The sequence below is a fragment of the Chiloscyllium plagiosum genome, unplaced genomic scaffold, assembly GCF_037043375.1.
Source record: "Chiloscyllium plagiosum isolate Xiang-an unplaced genomic scaffold, Cpla_swu_hap1 HiC_scaffold_31, whole genome shotgun sequence".
Lineage (NCBI taxonomy): Eukaryota > Metazoa > Chordata > Chondrichthyes > Orectolobiformes > Hemiscylliidae > Chiloscyllium > Chiloscyllium plagiosum.
Window position 1 is genome coordinate 50,710,710 of NW_028270169.1, and position 19,248 is coordinate 50,729,957.

The following is a 19,248-nucleotide window of genomic DNA, read 5'->3' on the forward strand; positions in this document are numbered from 1 at the left end:
CGTGAACAATAGCTCCTTCCGTGTCATTTTATATTTTGGAAGAATCGAGCTCCCATCTCAAACTTAGCTGCCCACATCTTGACTCACCTGAATGAAGCAGCTATGAACAGGATTGAAGACTGGTTACTGTCTGTGAAATACCAGCAGCTATCTGTAACATGACATATGAAAGCTGCCATCATTTTAACAGCTGCCGGTGATGCAGAGGAAATAATCTCCAGGCTCCTCCACGTTCATAACTGTAGATCATTTCAGATTAATTTGTTAATGCTGGATCACACATGAGTTTAGTTACAGCCAAGTAATTCTTATGGGCTCTGCTCTATATTGCCTCCTCATTTTTATTGTAATCATTATCTTTCCCTCATTCTGCAGTTGCTGCTATCCATTGTTAGACCTGCTGCTATGTGAACCAATTCTCAATCAGTGAAGACTCTGCCTGATGATGATAATGAATATTTGGAAAACATTTATCTTACGAAGGATTACAATTCAGCTAAAAATACAAAGGAAGCAAATTTATGGAAAAAATCACTTGGGACTCTGTGATTAGCAGGACTATTATCACAGCAAAACTTGTCCACTGCTAAAGGCGGGAAGCAGCTTAATTAGTACTTCAGAAACCATAGGTTACAAATCTTTGGGCTTCTTTATCCCTGGTATTATTCACCTTCAGGGTCTCGTGGTTTACTTTCATTGTATGTAGCACTCTGATTAGATATGGGTATAAAGTATTGAAACATAAATAGCACTTCTTTCATTTGTAAAACAGTTGTTCTGCTTTTGTTACCAAACTCTGCATTTCTTAATGATTTGAAATGATTCTCTGTAGTTTTATCCAAATGACGTTTTAGATTGGAATTGATCGGAACCTAATACTTTTACGATTACATTCCAAAGGGAGATAGTTACCTGGGTTAGGACTATAGGAGAAAGAGAGGACTGCAGATGCTGGAGATCAGGTTCGAGAGTATAGTGCTGGAAAAGCACAGCAAGTCAGGCAGCATCTGAGGAGCAGGAGAATTGATATTTTGGGCATACGTCTTTCAGCAGGAATCATACCTGATGAAGGGCTTATGCCCGAAACATTGATTCTCCTGCTCCTCAAATGCTTCCTGACCTGCTCTGCTTTTCCAGCACTATACCCTTGAACCAGGTAACTACAGACCGATCAACTTAAAGTAAGTAATATAAATAGTAACAATCATTGCTAAACGGTTAGTTAACAAAGCATCTAGATATGTGGAATACAATAAAAAGTAATCAACATTGATTTCCATAAGTAATACCCTGTTGAATCAGCCTTACTGAATTCTTAGAAGAAATGGCAGAAGAGAAACATACTGGATGTAATGTATGTGGACTTTCAAATAGCCTTCACTAGCAAGAGTTATGACAAAGATCAGGACAAATGCAGACAAGGGCCAGACTCTAGAATGGATTTTATGATGCCTCAATAAAATGGAAATTAGATAGAACGTTAATTTGATCACATTTTGACTACACTATTGATACACGAGAGGAGGTACAGAAAAGATTTATGAGGAGCTTATTAGACTTGAGAGAATACAACTATCAGAAAAGACTGAACAAACATTGTTGGTAAAAGAAGACATAATAGAGAGCTTTAGTGATAAAATAATTTGGTTGGCTAGATATGAAAGAATACTGCTTGGTTGTGTGTAAGTCCCGAAAAAGGAAACAGAAAAGAAACTTAATTGCCTCTCGCCTCTTCAAACCAAGCTCTTGGTATCATCCTGATATGTGGCTCGGATCACATCCTGACAAGTCCAATAAAAGCACTGGCATAATTTACTTCAATAAAATTATCATACATTATTATTATTCCTAATTCTTAGGAATGTGGCCATTCTCATAATTGTGCTGTGTAGCTGTTAGGAAACATAGGACAGCAAATTCCTGACTGCTTCACATCCCATTTACAGCTCAGATGCAAGGATTGATTGTGAAACTGGACAGAGAATTTGTAACTTAGCAACGTCACAAGTTGTCCTAACACTGAGTTTCTGTAACCGTTCAGTTGAGAATTTGATCAAGTTGACTGTTAATACTGGAAAACAGAAAAAGAAAATTTATATATAATGAGAGTTGATGTGTGGCTCCTCATCTTTCTCATATACCACATAAGTATATGGCCCAGAAACAGAATTCTATTGCCTTCTAGGATATCTAACAATTTGAGGGTAGTGGATTTAAATCTAATAAAGAAGTTCAGTTTATAACAAACTATAAGAACAAAGTCCAATTGGTTTCGAACAAAGAATAATACAGCACAGGAACAGGCCCTTCAGCCCTCCAGGTATGGGCTGACACATTCTGCCCTTCCATATTAAAACTGTCTTCACTTACAGGATCCATATCCCTCTATCCCTTCCTATTGATGTATTTGTCCAGGTGCTTCTTGAATGATGCTATTGTGTCTGCTTCCACCATCTCCTCTGGCAGCGCATTCCACGTACACACCACGCTTGGTGTGAAAAACGTGCCTCACACATCTCATTTAAACTTCCCCCCTCACACTTTGAACCCGTGACCCTTGGTAATTGACCCCTCCATCCTGGGTGAAAGCCTCATACTTTTCACTGTATCCATGCCATTCATAATTTTATAAAATTCTATCAGGTTGTCCCTCACCATCCTGTGTTCCAGTGAAAACAAACCCAGTCTATCCAACCTTTCTTCAAAGCTAAAATTTCCCATAGCAGGCAACATCCTGTATCCCCTCCAAAGCATCCACATCCTTCTGGTAGTGTGGTGACCAGAGCTGTAGCAATGTTCCAGGTGTGGCCTAACTAAAGGTCTATAAAGCTACTGCGTAACCTGCCTATCCTTATAATCAATGCCCCTTCCAATGAAGGCAAGCATGCCATAGGCTTTCTTTACTCCCTTATCTACCTGCGCTGCCACCTTCAGTGATCTGTGGCCCTGCACACCCAAATCCCTCTGCATATCATTACTCCGAAGGATTCTGCCATTCACTGTATAATTCCCACTTATACTTGAACTTCCAAAATGCATTACTCCCATTTGACCGGATTAAACTTCGTCTGCCATTTTTCTGTCCATGCCTCCTATATCCTGCCGTATCCTCTGACAATCCTCCTCACTATTCACAACTTCACCAAACTTTTTATCATCCGCAAACTTACGAATTAGACCAGCCACGTTTCCTCCAAATTATTTATGTAGATCAAGAACAGCAGAGGTCCCTGCAATGATCCCTGTTTGACACCATTAGTCACAGCCCTCCATTCATCCTTCCATCGCTACCCTTTGTTTCTTATGACTAAGCCAGTTCTGTGTCCATCTTGCCACTCACCCGATACCATGTGACTTCACCTTTTGTACCAGTCTACCAGAAGGGATCTCATCAAAGGCTTTGCTAAAGTCCATGTAGACAACATCAACAGCTTTTCCCTCATCAATCACCTCAGTCACCTCCTCAAAATCCTCGATCAAGTTTGTGAGGCATGACCTCTACTGCACAAAGCTATAATGCCTATCACTAATAAATCCATTTGCGTCTACACGTTTATATATCCTGTCGCTGAGAATCTTTTCCAAAAATTTCCCTACCACTGACGTGAGGCTCACAGACCTGAAATTTCCAGGATTACCCCTGCTACCCTTCTTAAACATTGGGACAATATTGGCTATTCTCCAGTCCTCTGGGACCTCACTTGTGCCAAAGAGGATAAAAAGATGTTTGTCAATGCTCTAAAAATTTTATGTCTTATCTCTCTTAATATTCTGGGATAGATCCATCGGGATCCGGGAACTTATCTACCTTAATACTTTTTAAGACACACAAAACCTCTTCCTTTTTGATAGCAACTTGGCTTAGAAATTCAACACTTGACGCCTCCTGGCCGGGCACTGTGGCCTTCTGACGTGGCATAGTCTCCTCCAAGTCTGGCGCAGTGACCTTGTGGCGTGTTGCATTGACCTCCTGGTGTGGCGTAGTGACCTCGCATCGTGGTGCAGTGACCTCGCATCGTGGTGCAGTGACCTCCCAGTGTGGCGCAGTGACCTCCCATCGTGGTGCTGTGACCTCCCGGTGTGGCGCAGTGACCTCCCATCGTGGTGCTGTGACCTCCCGGTGTGGCGCAGTGACCTCCTGGTGTGGCGCAGTGACCTCCCAGTGTGGCACAGTGACCTCCCAGTGTGGTGCAGTGGCCTGCCATCGTGGCGCAGTGACCTCCCGTCGTGGTGCAGTGACCTCCCGTCGTGGTGCTGTGGCCTCCCATCATGGCGCAGTGGCCTCCCGTCATGGTGCAGTAACCTCCCATCGTGGCGTAGTGACCTCCCATGGTGGCACAGTGACCTCCCATCGTGGTGCTGTGACCTCCCATCATGGCGCAGTGACCTCCCAGTGTGGTGCAGTGACCTCCCAGTGTGGTGCAGTGACCTCCCATGGTGGCACAGTGACCTCCCATCATGGCGCAGTGGCCTCCTATCATGGTGCAGTGGCCTCCCATCATGGCGCAGTGACCTCCCAGTGTGGTGCAGTGACCTCCCATGGTGGCGCAGTGACCTCCCATGGTGGCGCAGTGACCTCCCATCGTGGTGCTGTGACCTCCCATCGTGGTGCTGTGACCTCCCATCATGGCGCAGTGGCCTCCCATCATGGCGCAGTGACCTCCCAGTGTGGTGCAGTGACCTCCCATGGTGGCACAGTGACCTCCCATCATGGCGCAGTGGCCTCCCATCATGGTGCAGTGACCTCCCGGCGTGGTGCAGTGACCTCCCATGGTGGCGCAGTGACCTCCCATCGTGGTGCTGTGACCTCCCATCGTGGTGCTGTGACCTCCCATCGTGGTGCTGTGACCTCCCATCGTGGCGCAGTGGCCTCCTATCATGGCACAGTGGCCTCCCATCATGGCGCAGTGACCTCCCAGTGTGGTGCAGTGACCTCCCGGCGTGGCGGAGTGACCTCCCATCGTGGTGCAGTGACCTCCCAGTGGGGCGCAGTGACATTGCATCATGGCACTGTGTCCTCCTGTCGTGGTGCAGTGATCTCACGGCAGGATGCAGTGACCTCCCGTCGTGGCACAGTGACCTCCCATCGTGGTGCAGTGACCTCCCAGCGTGGCACAGTGGCCTGCCATGGTGGTGCAGTGATCTCCCGGTGTGGCGCATTTACCTCCCGTCGTGGCGCATTGACCTCCCATCGTGGCGCAGTGGGGTGTGTCGCATGTGCGGTGTGGAGACAGCTTCCAGTCTGCACTGGGCCCTAAGTGCCAACATGGTCTGTTGTACTGAACTTGTTTCTTTAGTGCTGGACATTTTATTTCTGTATTGTCTAAAATATCGTAACAAAATAAGCTATGGCTAGATACTTCTGTATCTAAGTCGGTGCTGTAATTGGCGATTATAAAACGTTTCACTGTACTCATTGGGTCTATGTGACAATAAAGGCTATTCTATTCTATATGAAGAAAGGATTGACTAAAGCCGGTTCGGAATATAGGATAAAGATAAGGATGAGCAGTGGCAGACATATAACACATATAAGAAAATATTTTATAACACTTGTCAAACCTTTAGTCATGTCAAAAAGGTGGACTGTGTGTGAAGGATGAACAACCTTTAGTTGACAAACAGTTAAGAACAACATCCAGCAAAAAAACTTAGGCATACAAAGCAGCAAAAACCAGTGGTAAAACAGAGGATTGTTCTTTTTTAGGAACTAGGAGTAAATGAATAAAAATCTAATAAAGAGGGAGGAAATTCATTTTGAAAATAAATTGGCAAGAAACTTGACAGTGTTTGAAAGGTTTTACATGACTTGGATTTTAAGGAGAGACTAAATAGGCTGGGGCTATTTTCCTTGGAGTGTTGGAGGCTGAGGGGTGAGCATATAGAGGTTTATAAAATCATGAGGGGCATAGATAGGGTGAATAGCCAAGGTCTTTTCCCTGGGGTGGGGGAGTCCAGAACTAGTGGGCCTAGGTTTAAGGTGAGAGGGGAAAGATTTAAAAGGGATCTAAGCGGCAATTTTTTCACACAGAGGGTGGTACATGTGTGGAATGAGCTGCCAGAGGAAGTGGTGGAGGCTGGTACAATTGCAACATTTAAAAGGCATCTGGATGGGGATATGAATAGGAAGGGTTTACTGGGATATGGGCCAAGTGCTGGCAACTAGAACTAGATTGATTGAGGATATCTGATCAGCATGAACAAGTTGGACTGAAGAGTCTGTTTCTGTGCTGTACAGATCTATGACTGTCTGACTCTAAATAGAAAAACAAACAGCAGGAGCTTCCATGGGTATATAAAAAGAGGATAGCAAAGGTAAGGATGGGACACTTGGGAGAATGCAGCTGAGGAACTGATAATGGGGAACTGGAAAATGGTACATTTAAACCAATGTTTTTTATTAGTCTTCACAGTGGAGGACAGGATAATCATCCCAAAAATATCACAGAAAGAGAATAATGGGAGAACAAAGAGCAAAGAAAATTACAGCACAGGAAAGCCCTTTGGCCCTCCATGCCTGCTCCGATCCAGATCTAGTCCCACGTGAGGGGAGATGATAGTCTAGTGGTATTGTCACTGGATTGTTAATCCAGAATCCCAGGTAATGTTCAGGGGACACAGACCTGTAAGCAGTATTCCAAATGTGGCCAAACCAAAGTCCTATACAACTTTACATGACCTGCCAACTCTTGTACTCAACATACCGTCTGATGAAGGAAAGCATGCCGTGTGCCTTCTTGACCACTCTATTGACCTGCGTCGCCACCTCAGGGAACAATGGACCTGAACACCCAGATCTCTCTGAACATCACTTTTCTCCAGGGCTTTTCCATTTACCATAGTTCACTCTTGAATTGGAACTTCCAAAATGCATCACCTCACATTTGCCCGGACTGGCCTCCACCTGCCGTTCCTCCGGCCAGCTCTCCAATCTATCTATATTCTGCTGCATTCTCTGACAGTTCCCTTCACTATCTGCTACTCCACCAATCTTAGTGTCATCCACAAACTTGCTAATCAGACAACCTACACCTTCCTCCAAATCATTTCTGTATATCACAAACAACAGGGGTCCCAACACGGATCTCAATGGGACACCACTGGTCACAGTTCTCCATTTTCACTACTACTTTCTCCCTTCCACTACTACTCTGTCTCCTGCTGCCCAGCCAGTTCTTTATCCATCAACCTAGTACACCCTGGACCCCATGCGACCTCACTTTCTCCATCAGCCTACCATGGCGAAGCTTATCAAATGCCTTACTGAAGTCCATGTATTATCTACAGCCCTTCCCTCAATCAACTTTGTCACTTCTTCAAAGAATTCTATTAAGTTGGTAAGACATGACCTTCCCTGCACAAAAACATGTTGCCAATTACTGATAAGTCCATTTTCTTCCAAACATAAATAGATCCTCTCCCTCAATATCTTCTGCAGCTTCCCTACCACTGACGTCAGGCTCACCGGTCTACAATTACCTGGAGTATCTCTGCTGCCCTTCTTAAACAAGGGGACATTAGCAATTCTCCAGCCATCTAGGACCTTGCCTGCATTCAAGGATGCTGCAAAGATATCTGTTAAGGCCCCAGCTATTTCCTGTCTTGCTTCCCTCAGTAACCTGGGATAGACCCCATCCAGACCTGGGGACTTGCCCACTTAATGCCTTTTAGAATATCCAACATTTCCTCCATCCTTATGTCGACTTGACCTAGAGTGATCAAACAGCTGTCCCTAACCTCAATATTCATCATGTCTCTCTCTTCAGTGGATACCAATGCAAAGTACTTATTAAGAAGCTCACCCATTTTCTCTGACTCAATGTATAACTTTCCTCCTCTGTCCTTGAGTGGGCCAACCTTTTCTGTAGTTATCCTCTTGCTCCTTATATATGAATAAAAGGCTTTGGGATTTTCCTTAACCCTGTTTGCCAAAGATATTTCATGACCCCATTTAGCCCTCTTAATTCCTCACTTCAGATTGGTCCTACTTTCCCGATATTCTTCCAAAGCTTCATCTGTTTTCAGTCACCTTGTTCCTCTTAACTAGTCTCACAATTTCACCTGTCATCCATGGTTCCCTAATCTTGCCATTTCTGTCCCTCATTTTTACAGGGACATATCTGTCCTGCACTCTAATCAACCTCTCTTTAAAAGCCTCCCACATATCAAATGTGGATTTACCTTCGAACAGCTGCTCCCAATCCACATTCCCCAGCTCCTGTCGAATTTTGCTGTAGTTAGCCTTCCTCCAATTTAGCACTCTTCCTTTAGGACCACTCATCTTCGTCCATGAGTATTCTAAAACTCCCCCAGAGCCAGTCCCAATGTCCCAAAAATCTGAACCCCTCTCTCCTGCACCATCTCTCAAGCCACATGTTCATCTGCCTATTCTTTCATTTCTATTTTGAATAGCATTGGCACTAGTAGCAATCCTGAGATTACTACCTCTGAGCTCCTAACTTGGCTCCTAACTCCCCAAATTCTGCTTGTAGGACTTCATCCCTTTTTTTTAGCCTAGATCACTGGTGCCAAGATGCACCACAACAACTGGCTGTTCACCCTCCCCTTTCAGAATGTTCTGCAGCCGATCTGAGACATCCCTGGCCCGTGCACTTGAGAGGCAACATACTATCCGGGAGCCTTGTGTTCGACCACAGAACCGCCTATCTACTCCCCTTCCAATTGAATCCCCTATGACTATGGCCCTTCCATTCTTTTCCCTGCCCTGCTGTACAGTAGAGCCACTGTACCATGAACTTGGCTACTGCTGCCTTCCCCTAGTGAGCCATCTCCCCAAAAGTATCCGAAATAGTATACCTGTTTTGGAGGGAGATGACTGCAGGGGACACCTGCACTGCCGTCCTGCTCTTTCTCTGCCTTTTGGTCACCCATTCCCTTTTTCCCCTCAGCAATCCTAATCTGCGGTGTGATCAATTTGCTAAATGTGCTATCCACGACCTCCTCAGCATCGCGTATGCTCCAAAGTGAATCCATCCGCAGCGCCAGAGCCGTCATACGGTCTAACAAGAGCTGCAGCTGGACACACTTCCTGCACATGAAGGAGTCAGGGACATCAGCCGCGTCCCTGAGCTCCCAAATTGAGCAAGAGGAACATAACACGGGTCTGGATCTCCTGCCATCTTTTAATCTTAAGCTTAACTTAGACCAACTATAATATCAAACAACAGATACGTAAAAAAAGAAAAAAAGATTTATTTTTACCAATTACATGATAAAAAAAAGAGAAAAACCTTATCAACACACCAGGTTTTTTTTTTATTAGAGCAGGAGGGCGAGTGGGAGACATTACATGTGTAGTGTCTCGGGTTCAGCTGCTGCCTAAATATATCAGTTCACTCACCTTCCCAGAGCGCAAGTCGACTACTCCCTCTCGGCTCCTCGTTCTCACCATTAAGAGATCTTCTAGCGGTCCCAATCAATAGGAAGAGACTACTTGACAAATAAATGCAACTAAAGTCACCAGGACTTGACACCGGGCATCTCGAAAGGAAGTGACTGCAGAGATAGTGGAAGGATTGGTTGAACTAGAACACACTGGATTCCAGGAGTGTTCCAGCAGATTGAAACATCATGAATATAATACCCTTTTTCAAGAAGGGCCAGAGAAAGAAAGTTGGAAAGTATAGGCCAATTACCCAGCATACATTTATCCATTCTTAAGGAAGAATTGCAGGACATTTAGACAAGGTGAAAATGATCAGAATCAACATGGTTTTGTGAAAGGGAGATCATATTTGACAAATTCATAACTTTGAGAATAGCACGAAGTTGATAACAGGGAACTGATAGAGATGGTGCACTTGGATTCCAGAAGGCATTTGATAAATTGTCTCATGAACATTACTGCATAAGATAGGAGCTGATAATACTAGCATGGATTGAAGGTTGTATCTTCTGGATGTTAACCAGAGTTGGGATTAATGAGTATTTTTCCTGTTGGAAAGATTTACCTCGTGGAGCGCCACAAGGGTCAGTCCTAGAGCCTCAATTATTTACTATCTATATCATTGATTTGGAGGAGGAGATAAAGTATTCAAATTCGAAGATACAAAACTAAGTGGGAGAGCATGTTTTGATAAGGGTATAAGGAATTAGTGTAGAATTAGCTTAGGTTAAGTTATCAAAAAACTTGGCAGATGGAGCGCATGTAATAATGTGTGGGGTCATGGACTTTGGTGGGAAGAATCAAACAGCAGATTATCATTTAAATGTACAGAAAGCCCCGAAACATGTAGCACCAAGGGATCTGGCTGCATGAAACACAAAGTTGGCATGCAGGCCCAGCAAGTGATGAAGAACGCAAATGGAATTTTGGCCTTTATGGTAGGGGGTTGGAGTTTAAAAAGTCTTGCTACAACTGGGATGCTGCTCCTGGATACTGTATATAGTTTTGGACTCTGTATTAAAGAAGGATGTGTTAATATTGGAGGCAGTTCAAAGAAGATTCAATATGTGGATTCCAGGGGTTAAGGAGTTAACTCATTGAGAACACCTAAGCAAGTTTTCACCATGGTTTAGAAGAATGAGGAGTAATCTTATTGAATCACACAACATTCTGATGCACCTTGACAGGATAGATGTTGAGGGGTTCTTTTCACTAGTGGGGGAATCTAGAACTATGTGTCATAAATACAGAAGAAGGGAATGGCCACTTAAAACTGACATGTGAAAGCATTATAGAGAGTAGTAAATGACTGGAATTCTTTAGTCCTGCGAGTTGTGGAGACAAGATCACAGAAGGGGTTCAAAGAGGAGGTGGATAGAGTTTTGAAATATTAAGAATTTATGAGTGCTATGAAGAGCTGGCAAAGATGATGAATTGAGGCCTGGGATCTTGTTGAATAGTAGGGCAGGGTTGAGGAACTGAACGGCTTATCCCTGTCCCCATGTATTATTTCCTAGGAATCAGGGCAGGTAACAAACTGCAGAAAGGTTCCCAAGGGGTGGTGGATGGTTGGTAGGTTTCTAGTCAGTTGGAATAAAGAGACAATAGCAGAAGCATAAGTAGAATTCGTTTGGATCAGAACACAGGAGGTTGAAGAGTTTTGAGGTCAGATAAAATAGGAGGTGATTGAGAAGGGAAAGATTGGGAGGTTAAAAGGAAGCATATTGGTACAATACATTTCACATTCTCAGGATGTCCCACATTACACGTAACAAAATGGATTTAGAGGACAATCCCTTTGAGGCTAATTGCGGCAGATGAGGTCTAAAACAAGGGGAAATAATCTCAAAATTAGAGGTTGGAGGAGCCCTCTTCTGATGCAGTAGTGTTTCCACCTCTGGGCTGGGAGGCCCAGGTTCAAGTCCCACCTGCTCCAAGATTTGTAATAACATCTCTGAAAAGGTTGAATAGAAAAATAGGCTCATGAATTTTTAAAAATTTAGAAACTGGTCATTTTGAAGGAAGAATCTTTTTTCCATAAGTGTATTGCAAGATAGGACTTCTTCCTCTTCCCCATCCACTCATCTCTCTACCCAACCAAAACCTCTTGAGGATCAACGAGAATATCTGAAACGCAAACTACTCAACTTTTGTTTGGTGAAAATAATAAGGATTGTGGAATCAGGGTGGAATTGTTACCAATTAGCCATGTTCGAATTGAATGTTAAAAATAGGCTCAAGAATCTGTTCCCACTCGTGTTCTTATGTCTCATCCAAATGACAGTCCCTCCGGCAGTACTGCACAATGGTCAGTGCAGCTTTTATTCTCAAACCCTGGGGTGCAATCATTTCAAAAGCACTGACTGTCATCCTAATGCTTACAGGTCAGTCTTTAACTGTACGTTACAATGGTGTGTCCATCACTATGTCATATGGCAGAGTTACTCGGAAAAGAGCATCTTTAACTGAGCTTTCCAGGTTATTTTAAAGGCAAGTGACCACTTTCAATTTTGTTAAGCATGGGAAATACAGCACACATATGTCCAAGCGTCTACAGAGAGTAATAGGAGCGATGGATCTCTCCAATCAGACAGCAGAATGAAGAAGTGGATGAGACCTACTGAGAATGACCTTCACTCGAATAATGTCTTGTTGCTTGGCTGCTGCAAAAATATCCTATCTAGCGCATTTTAGAACGTAGCTGCTTGGACTAATGTAAAACTCAAAACAAAGGGTTGGGTAAAGCAGTGAATCATTATTACTGGCTCAGCCAATTTAAAATGGATACAAATTAAACGATTAAACTTGAACTAAGCCAGAAAATACAGGTTTAACATCTAGTGAAGTTGGGGTAACACACAAATTGCCAGCCATCCATTAATGCCTAGCAAGGGTGGATGATGATACTAAAATGGGAGTTCCATAAATGTTTACTCTGCCCCCAACCCAGAAGGAACCATTTCACTGTGACAGACCAAGCAGTGCAGATCATGAGAATCTGACAAAGCTCCAGCTGGAGGCAGACAAGCCAAGAGCCCCCTAGAGATGCCGCCTGGAAACTAATTCCTTGGTTTAAAGCTTGATGCTGTCTTCATACTTGAGCTAAGTGCTTAAATGCTGGTGCAGTGTTAAAGTATTAAAGATAAGCTTGATTAATTACATATAAATCTACTATCCAGATCCATAAATCCCTGGAATGGCTGCATCCTTACAATACTGAGATCAAACACTGCCCCAGGTATGCCATTTGAAACTATTCTCCAACATAAATAAAATTATCCCACTTTATACCTACATTTTCTCTTAGGCTTCTCCTGTTGGATCATGCGGTGCACCATGGTTAAGTTCACTATAACTCACTTTGTATGAAACCATTTGGGATATTGAAGAGATGTTGCCATCTAATATGTAACAGAATTCTTTCTTTGCACCTAACCCATTTAAGCCAGGAAGTGCTCAATTCTGACAGTGCATGCCCAGAGCTGATACTTCAGCCACAATAAACCATTAAAAAAATTCAGTTATTCCAATCCCTACCCCATTTTCAACATGTATTTAACCATGATAAGTCATTAACTCTCCCCTCATCCCCCCAACTCTGTGGAGTAACTGGTCAGTTCCATCGTGATAAACGTTGATAAACACAGCAAAAAAAAACACTTTGCGGGAAGCCAGACTTTAATGGGTATACACCAACTTTATCAAATCTGGTAACATTCACGACAGCATATTATCTATTCGTTTACTGGAAATCAGAATTCTAATATCTGAACATGTTAACAGTGAAATATTATGGATAAATTGGAAAATGATTTTAATACACACACCAGTACAACAAACAATACAATATATTTGGAATGCATTGAGAGAGGACAGAACCTCATTCAGTAGTCTCACAGGGAAAGGGGAAGTCTGCATCAACAACCTAACTAATCTGGAAGCTTTTTTTAATCCTTTGAAAAAAGATTCCATTGTGCTAAGCTCAACTTATGCACTTTTCACCCATATTCCATTTTTGTGGCCTGTCAGTGAGTTTAAAATTGATTTCTCTTTAAAAACCATTCACCAATCCTGTTTATGGGCTTCACAGGCACCTTACCCCAAGCCCACATTCCACTACATCCTCCATGAGGGTTGATTTGAGCCTCAGCTCTCCCCCACAATGCAAGACTCAGAACTAACGAATATCTTTCTTCTTGCGAGTGGCCAACTGAAACTCGTATACTAAAAGCCAGGGAAACAACTTTTAGTGCAGTGCACACGTCATTCAACAGAAGCCATATTTAGGTAGTGATGGAGAGCAGCAGCACCCTGGCATGAGATTATGGGTTAGCATGAAGTGAATTAAATAGTTCTCAAGAAGGGTCACTGGACTCAATGTTAATTCTGTTTTCTCTCCACAGATGCTGCCAGGCCTGCTGAATTTATCCAAGACTTTGTTTTTGTTCGTGAAGTTGAACTATTTCACCACATTAGCTCATTAAGATGCTCATTAACATAAAATGCATGTTATTTGCACAATGCTGATGACTACCAACTTTCGTCGCATCAATGTAAGTGGCTTACTGGGCCGCTTCAGAAGGTAGTCATGAGTCAAGAACAAGCCAGACTGCATTAGGACCCCAATTTTCTTTCTTTATAAATGAAATTAACTAACCATTTGGGGCATTTCTGACAAGACCAGCTTTCTGTTTCTAGACAGTTTGAAGAAATTTTCTGAAAAACTGAATTCTATGCCTCAAACTCATATTTTCTTGATTCTTCAAGCCCTCTAAACTGTTACACTAGTAACATAACCACAATGTTATGCTGGCTACATTCTGTAAAATATTGGTGGCCTGTTGTACAATTGTATTTTAAAGCATTGTGAAACTACTATTGGCTTGTTCAGTATAATTGCTTGGACACCATGCTAAATATTTGTTCGTCCTTTGATTGGAATGTAAGAAATACAAAATGCATTTTCTAAAACCCACCCAATTCTGCTCTTTTCGAAATGTAGAGACCTGATATAGTATAGTTCAAAATCGCTTGATTTCTGTTTCAGTTCATTTCTTCAGAAGAATCTAGACAGAGAGTATCTCAGATTTTCACAGTTGATCCTCATTTCAGTTGAGGGTCTTATATACAATATTAAAAATAAGTCATTGCATGTATTAGATGCTGGGTGAGTCCAGGAGAGCTGTTGACAATTTTGGAACCTCTACTGGTTCCATGGCTAAGACCAATTAACCAACTTGATACGTGAGATTTGAGCTTATGTAGCCACTGAGCTACTTGGAATATTTGTGAAGGATAAACCTTTACTTTCAAAAATAAAGGGATTCCCATTTAAGACAGAGATGAGCGTAAAGTATTTCTTAAAAGGACACTAGTCTGTGGAATTCTCTTTCTCAGAACAGTGGAGGTAAGGCCATTGAGTATAGTTAAGGCTGAATTAGATCGATTCTTGACTGACACAGAAGTCAAAAGAAGATTTCAGATATTATCAAATTACAGAGTAGGCTTGAGTCAATGTGACTACAGTGTTTTTAAGGTTGTTGGTCTCCGACCGGTGCCTGCGTAGTCACCTTTGTGATCGTTTGTATGTATTTTATCGATTACAAAGTAAGGTCGAACCGCCTCGTGGTTCCCCCCGGTAACGGCCTGTAGGGAGCAGCTTTAAACGGAGAGGCAATTTTAAGTTGTTTGGAGGTTGTATTAGTCCGGTTTTATCATTGGTTTTACCATCGATTTTATCTTTGGTTTTACCTTAGTTTTGACCGGTGCTATGCGCCACTGGCAATTTTATTGCTCTCACCCGTTGTTTGAGCAGTACTCGGACCAGGCCGGTGAATACGACCTCAGAAAATATATGAGATGGCTGGTGACCATTCGGTCAATAGTAGAAACCAAATTTGGCAGCGGCAATTATGGCCAATTCCAAAATTTCCGGTTGGGTGGGAGACCGGGAAAATAACCGCCCCGCACGGTTGTTATTGGCGGCACCGTGCACTAAGTGTATGAGCCAAAAACGGACTGGGCAATCCGTCTCGACACAGACGGATGAGACCTTAAGGATTACTCCGGCGAGGCTGTCCTCTGGCAGGCACGAGGAAGTCGTTAACATTGTCCAGAGTAATCAGGACATAATTTGAATAGAAAGACTAGTAGAGAAGGCCCCTCGACAGTCGGGTTCATTTAACAGCCAGATGATTTTTAATTCAAATTTTAATGGGCCTTTTGATTTGAGTCAATATAGAGAATCAGAGAGCAACGAGGAGAGGCATGAAGGTAGGATTATTCACCCGGTAATTAGGGAAACGGATAAATTACAGATAATAATAAAATACCCGATAGAAAATTTTAAATGTAATTATTGTAATAATAGTTACAACACCACAGGGATGTTTAGGAAGTATTTAAAGGTATGTAAGGGGATTAAATCAGTGAGAATTAGATATAGTAAGTGAGAGTGGGAAGGGAATTATCATGTGGTAGCGTGCCACTATCCTAAGTGTACTAAAAATGGTAATAATAATAACAATGAAAAATCATACCAGTGCGAAATACGTCCATTATAATTTATGACAGCCAGAGGATTGGGGCAACATGAGAGGCATGCACATCCTAATGTAAGGAATGAGAAAAGGAAAAGAGGGAAAATAGGGAGTAGGGATAAGTTGGAAAGTGGAGAAAGAAATGAGAGGGGATTATGGTCTAGTGATGAAATTGAAAAGTTGCAACAATTAGAATTAGAATTTAGTGGCTGTAAAAATATTAATAAAGTCATTGCGGAGAAAATAGGAACTAAAACAGCTAAACACATCTCTGATAAAAGGAGGTTACTAAACAAGAAGAGTAAAAATCGCGATAATGACAAGGGTATAGATCAAAAAGTGGTCCTTAATATTAGTGATAATGATGAAATGGAGGATAGTGACCAGGAGGTAGATATGGTAGTAAAGGAAAGAGGAACAGATGAGAAGAGTCATCAGGATAATAATAATAATACCTACAGAAAAGTTAGGTTATAATGGTAGGTCACTAATAGAATTAATTAAAATTATAGATGATGACATGGGGAGGAATAAAGGTACTATTAAGGACCACGACAATATTATGGGTATGATTAGATTAGATTAGATTCCCTACAGTGTGGAAACAGGCCCTTCGGCCCAACAAGTCCACACCGACCTGCCGAAGCGCAACCCACCCAGACCCATTCCCCTACACCTAACACTATGGGCAATTTATCATGGCCAACTCACCTGACATGCACATTTTTGGATTGTGGGAGGAAACCGGAGCACCCGGAGGAAACCCACGCAGACACGGGGAGAATGTGCAAATTCCACACAGTCAGTCCCCTGAGGCGGTTTTTGAATCCGGTTCTCGAATCCGGTTCTCTAGCGCTGTGAGGCAGCAGTGCTAACCACTGTGCTACCGTGCTGCCCTTGTGGACAGCACCAACATTGGCGGCATAGATTAGATTAGATTAGATTACTTACAGTGTGGAAACAGACCCTTCGGCCCAACAAGTCCACACCGACCCGCCGATGGTAACCCACCCAGACCCATTCTCCTACATTTACCCCTTCACCTAACACTAGGTGCAATTTAGTATGGCCAATTCACCTGACCTGCATATTTTTGGATTGTGGGAGGAAACCGGAGCACCCGGAGGAAACCCAAGCAGACACGGGGAGAACGTGCAAACTCCACACAGAGTGTCGCCTGAGGTGGGAATTGAACCCGGGTCTCTGGCGCTGTGAGGCAGCAGTGCTAACCACTGTGGGTTAATGATAATGGGTAAATTAGAAAAGAATAGTGAAGATGATAAGTTTAAGAAAATGAACTATGTTAAACGAGTAGGTTTTAAAAAAAAAGATAGTGGACAAAGAAGAAATAGGAAGAAAAGTAAAGCTAAAGGAAGACATAGTAGAAAGAAGAAAGTGAGGACTGCAGATGCTGGAGATCAGAGCTGAAAATGTGTTGCTGGAAAAGCGCAGCAGGTCAGGCAGCATCCAAGGAATAGGACAATCGACGTTTCGGGCATGAGCCCTTCTTCAGGAATGAAGGACTGTCTGAAGAAGGGCTTATGCCCGAAACGTCGATTCTTCTGCTCCTTGGATGCTGCCTGACCTGCTGCGCTTTTCCAGCAACACATTTTCAGCAGAGTAGAAAGAAAGGCAAATTTAAAGAAATACAGGTTTTATACAAAACTAAGAGGCAATACCTAGCGAGAACCCTAGTGCGAATGCCCCCTTAGTAAGGAAGAGTTAGAGGATTATGACAAAGAGAGAATATCTAACCCTAATGATAAAAATAACTTGAGAGGGTTTGCCAAATATAAAAGTCAAGGTGAGGGATCAGTAGGTGGAATTCTGACTGGTCCTGTAACGGTGGAGGACGTGAATCAAGCCGTAAAGGCGATGGACGTGAAAACCGCTGCAGGACCAGATAGGATAACGCTGAAAGAGATAATTAAGATATTCAATAAAGATAGCACATTATTTCCTAGATTATACACTATTTGGATAAAAACAGGCAAAATCCCAGATCAAATGAAGATAAGTAGGACGGTATTGATTCCTAAAGTGAGTGAGGAAGAAGGATTAAGAGACATTAATAATTGGAGGTCAATTACGATAGGCCCAATGATGCTTAGGTTATTCACAAAAATTATAGAGAATAGATTAAGTAAAGTGATAAATTTAAACAAAAGACAGAAAGGTTTTATGGCTGGTGTAGCAGGATGTGAGGAAAACATTAAAATCCTGGAAAATATTATTAATGGGGCTAAAAAGAATAAAAGAGATTTAGCGGTGGTTTTTGTGAATTTAGCAAAAGCCTTCGATACAGTAGGCCATAAACTAATTATAACTGCTCTTAAAAGACTCCAGCGCCCCTTAATATTTATTAAATTGATTACAAACTTATATGATAATAATTTTACTCAAGTAGAAGGTTTTAATTGTAAAATGGGAAAAATTAAAATTTTAAGAGGTGTCAAGCAAGGTGACGCACTGTCACCAATTCGTTTTAATATAATAATGGACCCCTTGATAAGTACCATCGAAGAGAGGAAGAAAGGAATATTTTTAGGATTAGATAGGGATAGTTATCACTGCGCAACGTTAGTGTTCGCAGATGAGATAGCTCTAATTAGTCAATCGTATGCTGGTATGGTTTATAATCTAAAACTTGTGGGAAACTTTTGTAACAGTACGGGAATGGAGGTTAATATAAATAAAACGAAAGGATTCTACTTTACTTATAAGAATAAGACATTCATATATAACGATAAAGCAAATTGGAAGCTAAATGAAGGGAATATACAGTTTATAGATCCGGGAAACACGGATAAATACCTAGGAGCTAAGATAGACCCGTGGATTGGCATAAGCCAATCAGACTGAGAAAGCCAATTAGACTTATGGATAGGAAATCTAAAAAGATCACCTTTAAAACCTGTGCAAAAATTAGAACTTTTAAAAACATATTTTATTCCGAGGCTGTATTATTATCTAATTTTATCAGAAGTTTCAATTAATTATCTTAATAAACTAGACAACATAATTAAAAGCGCAGTTAAAGAGATTTTACACCTCCCGCAATCCATCACGGATGGAGTGTTATATGCCAAGCCCCGTGATGGTGGCCTTGCATTAAACAGATTGTCAACCTTCATCCCAATTTCGATTTTGAGGAAGTATGGAACGTTACGTAAATCCGAGGACAAAATTTTGCATGCCTCGTTTCGGTTCGAGGGTGAGAGTGTGGCTGTGAAAATGTATAAATTTAGTAAATTAAAAGTGCTGGAAAAGATCTGGAACCCGAATATAAATCGGCAATTGGGT